This window comes from Canis lupus, unplaced genomic scaffold (genome assembly GCF_011100685.1).
Source record: "Canis lupus familiaris isolate Mischka breed German Shepherd unplaced genomic scaffold, alternate assembly UU_Cfam_GSD_1.0 chrUn_S1740H1936, whole genome shotgun sequence".
Lineage (NCBI taxonomy): Eukaryota > Metazoa > Chordata > Mammalia > Carnivora > Canidae > Canis > Canis lupus.
This window is the reverse complement of record NW_023330591.1, coordinates 106,285-114,199: the sequence shown is the minus strand read 5'-3', so window position 1 is coordinate 114,199 and position 7,915 is coordinate 106,285. Positions and strand designations below refer to the sequence as shown.

At 43.1% G+C, this 7,915-nt stretch overlaps 1 pseudogene; it reads left to right on the top strand.

Annotated features, from left to right (window-relative positions):
• Positions 1–4,323, top strand: part of LOC119878573 — a 5,051-nt pseudogene extending 728 nt beyond the window's left edge.
• Positions 4,324–7,915: the final 3,592 nt, after the last annotated feature.

The following is a 7,915-nucleotide window of genomic DNA, read 5'->3' as shown; positions in this document are numbered from 1 at the left end:
CATTGCTGGAGCTCCGTCCATGGTCTGTGGCGGCTCTCCCCATTTCCTATGTTGACCCCGGGAACCTGGGGCTCCACTGCCCATCCTGGGATCCTGCCTGAGTTCCCTGTGAGTGCCTTTCCATCCAGGAATGTTGGTCAAGTTCCTGATTCTCCCGGTCTGGGCTTTCCCGTCCTGGAGTCTCTCCTGCCTGGCCTTAGCCTGGCTCCTTGTGGAGGCTCTCTCCCATTGGAGTGTACTCATTTATTTTTCCGTGTTTTCTACCTTGATAGAAGCGCAAACGCTTCTCACTTTAGCCTTCCAGCTATTCTCTCTTTAAATCAGAGGACGAATTCATCGGGTTTCAGGATGATTTGAAAGTTATCTAGGTAAGTTGATGAGGACAGGTGATTTCGGGATCCTACTCTTCCCCCATCTTATCGACAGCCATGTCTCTCAATTATTTTGACTTCCTATTTTCCCATTGAATTTACACAGAATATTTTATTTTAATCTTACTTTCATTTACTCTTTAAAAAATTGAACTCAATCACCCATTAGAAACGACAAATACCCATCGTTTGCTTTGACGTGGTTGTAACTGGAGGGTATTATGCCGAGTGAAATAAGTCAATCGGAGAAGGACAAATATTATATGGTCTCCTTCATTTGGGGAATATAAAACATAGTGAAAGGAAATAAAGCAAGAAATGAGATAAATCAGTCTGAAAAAATCAGAAAGGGAAACAGAATGAGAGACTCCAAACTCTGGGAAATGAACTAAGGTGGTAGAAAGGGAGGTGGGCATGGCTTGGGGGTCCCTGGGTGACAGGCACTGAGAAGGGCACTTGATGGGATGAGCACTGGGTGTTATTCTATATGTTGGCAAATTGAACACCAATAAAAAATAACTTTAAGAAACAAATAAAAATAAAAGATTCAGCTGTAGTGCTTATGCTAGGTGGCACATTCCTTGCAGGGTAGGAACAGGTTCCCCAGAGGGCTATAAATACTCTAAATCAGCTCTCGAATGTATGATGCTGTTTCTCACATAGCTCACATTTACAGGTGCAGGAATCGAGGACTGGAACTGGGAGTTGTACTACTCACTATAACCCGTCATGATCTACTTGCAAAATGTTTCTTTCTTTCCCACGATTATTATTCTGCTGGCCTAGAGGTCTCAGGTTCAAAGAGAGACACAAAAACAATCCCACTGATCTGGAAATTGAAACTGGTGCCTGGCCACTTTGAGCTCTTCAGGCCCCTGAATCAATAGGCAAGGAAGGAAGTTACTATGCTGGCTGGGGGTGATTAATCCCAAATACCTGGTAGAAATGGATGAACTCCATAATGGAGGTTAAGAAGAGCATGTGTGAAAATCAGAGGATCAGTAAAGACATCTTTTAATATTACCTTCATGTTTTCATTTTCATTTCCTTCCATGTATTTTTTAATTTACACTTTAATTTCTGATTAACCCATTCATTATAAGCAGTAGGATATTCTTTAACCCCCATGTATTAGTGGTATTTCCAGTTTTTTTCTTGTGGTTGACCTTAAGTTTCATGGCATTGTGGTTGGAAACTATGCATGGTATAGTCTTCATCTTTTTGTACTTGTTCAGGTCTGATTTGTGACCTGGTATGTGATCTATTCTGGAGAATGTTTCATATGCACTCAAAAAGACTGTCTTCTGCTGCTTTAGGATGAAATGTTCTGAATATATTTGTTAAGTACAAAAAAAAGAAAAAAGAAAAGAATAGAAACGACAAAGAGATACTACTTGCTTTGATGTGGATGGAACTGGAGGATATAATGCTGAGGGAAAATAGTCAATCAGAGATAGGCAATCATCATATGGTCTCATTCATTTGGCATAATAAAAAATAGTGAAAGGGAATAAAGGGAAACGGAGAGAAAATGAGTGAAAATATCAGTTGATGATGACAGAATATGAGAGACTCCAAACTCTGAGCAATGAAAAAGGGGTACTGGTAAGGGAGTTTCCTGGATGGTTGGGGTGACTGGATGACATGCGCTGAGGGGGGCACTTGACGTGAAGACCATGGGAGATATGCTATATGTTGGCAAATTGAACTCTTTTCATTTAGGACCCTGAATATATCATGCCAGCCCTTTCTGGCCACCCAGGTCGCTGGGGAGAGGTCTGCTGTTAACCTACTACTTCTCCTCATAAAGTTTAGGGATCCTTTGTATCTTGTTGCTTTGAGGATCTTCTCTATCTTTGGAATTTGGAAGTTTCATGATGAAATATCAGGGTGTTGAATGGTTTTTATTGCTTTTAGGGGAGGATCACTCTAGCTCCAGGATCTTCATGCCTGATTCCTTCCTCAAGTTAGGGAAGTTCTCTGCTATGATTTGTTCTCATACGCTTTCTGGTCCTCTGTTCCTTTCGACACCCTCTGGAACCCCCTTTAAATGTAGATTTTTCCTTCTTAAGCTGTCATTTACTTCCCTTAACTTTTCCTCATGGTCTTTTGTTTTTCTCTCTTTTCCTCTGCTTCCTTCCTTGCCATCAACCTGTCTTCTATGTTACTCACTCGTTCTTCCACCTCATCAACTCTGGTCTGTAGGACCTCTAGTTTGGATTTTTAAGTGATTTAAGTGATTTTTAATTTCAGCCTGATTAGATCTAAATTTTGCAGTCATGAAGTCTCTTGAGTCCTTTATGCTTTTTTCTAGAGCCACCAGTTAGCTTTATAATAGTGCTTCTGAATTGGCTTTCTGACATTGAATTGTAATCCAAATTTGTAACTCTGTGGGAGCGAGGACTGTTTCTGGTTCTTTCTTTGAGGGTAAGTTTTTCCTTCTAGTCATTTTGCTCAGTGCAGAGTTGCCAAAAACAATTTCTATTGGGGAAGGAGAAAAAGCTGAGAAGAGAAGGAAGGAAAGAAAAAAACTTAAAAAAATAGACAAAAGAGAAAAAAAGAGAAAAAGTAAAAAAAGAGAGAAAGAGAAAAACAAAAATATGGGGGGGAGGAGGAACAAACAGAAATCAAAAAACAAAAAACAAAAAAATAAGGGGAGTACACTCTGATTCTGTATACTGTAAATTCCTCGACTTCCACTGGAACTTTCCAGCACTGGTTGATCAATAATTTTTTTTCCTGTCTGTCTAGCTGGTCTTCTGGGGTAGGGGCTTGCTGTTCTGATTTCAGGTGTTAGCACTTTGGGGCGCTGCTCAGCCCCTGCCTGGTTCAGGGCTCAGTGAAAGATGTTTAAACCTGTTTATACAGTGAGGGCACTATGAGGCTTATTGGGGTTTTTTTATCCTGTGAGACCCCAGTAGGAACAACAACAGTGGCGGCGGCCAGCTCTAGAGCCCTGGAATCAGCTCCTGCAGTAACTACGGAGCTCTCAGTCTGCAGGGGCCTGGATGCTCTGGGGGAGGTGCCGCTGATCTGCTCAACTTGGGGCAGGAGTGTCCTTGCTGTCCTGTGCCCTCCTAGCCTCTGCCTGTCCCCGGGGGAGCACCAGATCCTGGACTGTGTCCGCAGGCACCCTGTTGCTCCTGGGCCTGCGCTGTTGGATTCGCGCTCCCAGCTGCGCAGCCCTTTCTGCATGGAGCCTCTGCTGTAGCCGCATCTGAGCTGCTCCTGGGGGCTGTGGAGACCCCCCACTGCTCAAGCTGCCTCCGAGCTGCTCCCTTGGATGAGCAGCCCCCTGCCCCAGGTGCCTCCGCCTGAGCCGCCTCTGAGTTGTTCGCGGGTCCAGCCAGGCACGCTGCAGCCCTTTAGGGAGCTCAGCCGTGGGGTGTGGTGTGCTCTCCCTGGGGCGCAGGTGGTCTGTTAGTGTCCCTGGGAGTCTGAGGTCATCCCCGCCCTCCTGGGATCCTGCTCTAACTCCCTGAGAGCGCCTTCCTGTCCGGGAAGAATGGTGAAACTCCTGCTTCTCCAGGCTGGGCTCTCCTGTCCTGGGGACACTTTTCCAGAGTGGCTGCACCAGTTTGCACTCTCACCAACAATGCAAGAGGGTTCCCCTTTCTCCACATCCTCGCCAACATTTCTTGTTGGTGGCAGACTATGTCCGGAGCAAGGACTTTCGGGACTGCCTCATGAGTACGCATTTCTGGGGCCCTGTAGCCAACTGGGGTCTTCCCATTGCTGCCATCAATGACATGAAAAAAGTCTCCAGAGATTATCAGTGGGCGGATGACATTTGCCCTCTGTTGTTACTCCTTGACATTCATGAGATTTGCCTACAAGGTCCAGCCTTCGAAACTGGCTTCTGTTTGCATGCCATGCCACAAATGAAGTAGCCCAGCTCATTCAGGGAGGACGCCTTATCAAACATGAGATGAGGTAAAAGGCATCAGCATAACAGTGGAAAATGGGCAACCAGGTGTTTGAAGGGACAGCGTCAGCGCTGCTGCTGAGTCACAGATTCCATCCTCAGAATAGTCTTGGCTAAGGAAAATAAGCTGAATGCTATTTTTACTAACCAATTTCTAGAAATAGCTGAGAGTCCCTAAGCCAACTCTCTGCTGCCTTACACATACCAAGTATTTTACTTCTCTTCATAAGAGTAGCTCAAAATATGCAATCAATTTAATAATTCCCAATGATGGTTTTATCTGCAGTAATATGGTATCTTACTTGCTAGAATTTACTTAATAAAAATTGGATAAAAATTGTAATTATTAGCACTTAATACTCAGAATCTTAACTCTTTAATGACCATGAGACCATCCGACAGCTGGCCATACTTACACTGTCATCGCCAGTTTTTTTAACCATTTAACTTTCTTTACTGAAACCAATATTCAAGAAAGATGAACCCTCAATGCATCCTCTTATACTGACCAACGTAACTAAGTACAAATGAAGTCAATGGTTGTACTCCGTTAGCATGCTGTGCGTGTGTCAAGAAAACAAGCCCTCCCCCGCCCAGAGCCCTGGTCCCCCTGGCAAACACAGATAAATGATTGTGCACTGCGCTACGATACCGTTAGGTGAGAGCTTTGGTTCATGCAGTCGGCTGCCAGAGGTCGCACTGAAAACCCGGGCCCCAGCACCCACAGTCACCGGCGGCCAGCGCGTGGCGTCAGCCGTGCTCCTTCCACAACACCAGATGAATACTGTGGTCGGGCATGGCTGATGGTGAAGACCAGGCCCTTGCCATTGTGCCCATCCAGTCCATTGAGCCAGGACGCTTCGCCGCCAGGAAGCTCGAGCCTCTCTTTGATTTCCAGTACTCTGGCAGGGGCCAGCGGCCTTGTTCATTTTAGCCATTCTGACAGATGTGAGATGGTATCTCATTGTGGGTTTTGTTTAGTTTTGTATTTTCCTGATAATGAGTGATGTGGAGCATTTTTTATCATGTGTCTGTTCTCCACGTGGTAGGATTTTTTGGAGAAATGTCTGTTCATGTCTTCCACCCATTCCTTCGCTGGATACTTGTTTGAGTGTAGACTTCCATAAGTTCTTTATAGATCTTAGATACTAGCCTTTTGTCTCATATGTCATTTGCAAATGCCTTCTCCCATTTTGTAGGTTGCTTCTTAGTTTTATGGACTTTTTCCTTTGCTTTTGAACTTGATGAAGTCTCAGTAGTTCAGTTTTTCTCTTGTTTCCCTTGCTTTTATAGACATGTCTTGCATAAGTCGCTATGGCCAAGATCAAAGAAGTTGTTGCCTGTGTTTTTCTCTAGGATTGTGATGGATTGCTATTTCACCTTTAGGTCTTTCATCCATTTTGAGTTTATGTTTGTGTGTGGTGTAAGAGAATGGTCCAGTTGAGTTATTCTGCATGTGGCTGTCCAATTTGTTGAAGAGACTGTACTTTTTCCAGCGGATATTCTTTTCTGCTTTGTCGAAGATTAGTTGACCATAGAGTTGAGGGTCCATTTCTGAGTTCTCTATTCCATTCCTTGATCAATGTGTCTGTTTTTGTGGCAGTATGATAACATTTTGATGATGACAGCTTTGTCTATGACATACAGAAAAAACCTTAGACAAAATACAACCTGAAATCCAGACATTGTGATATAACCTGCTTTTGATTTCTTTTTCAACATTCCTATGGCTAATTGGGGTCTTTTCCAGTTCCATGCAAATCCTAGAGTTATTTATTTATGTTCTGTGAAAAATGTCAAGGGTATTTTGATAGGGACTACTTTGAAAGGGTACATTGCTTGGGTATCATGGACATTTTCACAATATTGATTCTTCAAATCTTTGAACATGCAATGTTAATATATGTCTTTGCTCTTCCACAATTTCTTTCATAGGTGTTCTGTAGTTTTTAGTTACAGATCCTTTACCTCTTTCATTATGTTTATTCCTAGGTATTTTATGTTTTATGGTGCAATTTTAAGTAGGATCAACCCTAAATTTCCCTTTTTTCAGTATCATGTCTTGTGTCTACAAATTGTAGACAATCAGTTATAACTGATTTCTCTGCATTGATTTTTCATCCTGCCACATTGCTGAATTACAGTATGAGTCCTAGCAAAGTTGCAAACTCTTGGGATTTCCACATAAAGTATCATGTCATCTGAGAAAAGTGCGATTGTGACTTCACTCAGGCTCACATTGTGGCCTGGTTCAGGAGGCCAATCACCATGCAGTTCAGGTGGCCAATGTCAGACGGCTTTCTTAGTGACCCTCTTGATATCGTTGCCTGGAATCCATGCTTAAACGGAAAACAGAGGAGGTGGAGGCAAGATGGTGGAAGAGTAGGGTCCCCAAATTACCTGTCCATTCCCAATTACCCAATAAATTTCAAATCATCCTGAATACCTAGGAATTCAGCCTGAGATTTAAGGAGAGAGCAGCTGGAATGCTACAGTGAGAGAAGAGTTCACGCTTCTATCAAGTATAACATTTTTGGCCACTCTGCACTGAGCAAAATGACCAGAAGAAAAACCTTACATCAAAGGAAAGAATCAGAAACAGTCCCTCTCCCACAGAGTTACAAAATTTGGATTACAATTCAATGTCAGAAAGCCAATTCAGAAGCACAAGTATAAAGCTACTGGTGGCTCTAGAAAAAAGCAAAAAGGATTCAAGAGACTTCGTGACTGCAGAATTTAGATCTAATCAGGCCGAAATTAAAAATCACTTAAATGAGTTGCCATCCATACTAGAGGTCCTAACGATGAGGGTTAATGAGGTAAAAGAACGAGTGAGTGACATAGAAGACAAGGCAAGGAGGGAAACTGAGGAAAAATGACACAAACGACTAAAAGATCATGAGGATATCTTAAGGGAAATAAATGACAGCCTCAGAAGGAAAAAAATCTATGTTTACCTGGGGTTCCCGAGGGTGCCAAAAGGGACAGAGGTCCAGAATACGTATTTCAACAAATCAGAGCTAAAAGCATCCCTAATTTGGGGAGGGAAACAGGCATTCAGATCCAGAAATAGAGAAACACCCCTTAAAATCAATAAAAACGACTGAACACCTCGACGTTTAATAGTGAAACTTGCAAATTCCAAAGATAAAGAGAAGATCTTTAAAGCAGCAAGAGACAAGAAACTTGTAACTTTTATGGGGAGAAGTATTAGCACAACAGCAGACCTCTCCACAGAGACCTGGCAGGCTATGAAAGCCTGGCAGGATATATTCAGGGTACTAAATGAGAAGAACATGCAGCCAAGAATACTGTATCCAGCAAGGCTCTCATTCAGAACAGAAGGAGAGATAAAGAGCTTCCAAGATAGGCAGAAACTGAAAGAATATGTGACCATGAAGCCAGCTCTGCAAGAAACACTAAGGAGGAGTATGCAATAGAGGAAGTCCAGGGGAACAATCCACAACAGGGACTGAACAGGTATCATTGATGACACTAAATATATATCTTTAAGTTGTAGCTCTGCACGTGAATGGGCCTAACGACCTCAGCAAAAGGTGCAGCTGCAGTTACAGACTGGATAAAAGAGGAAAACCCACCTATGTGCTGTATACAAGAG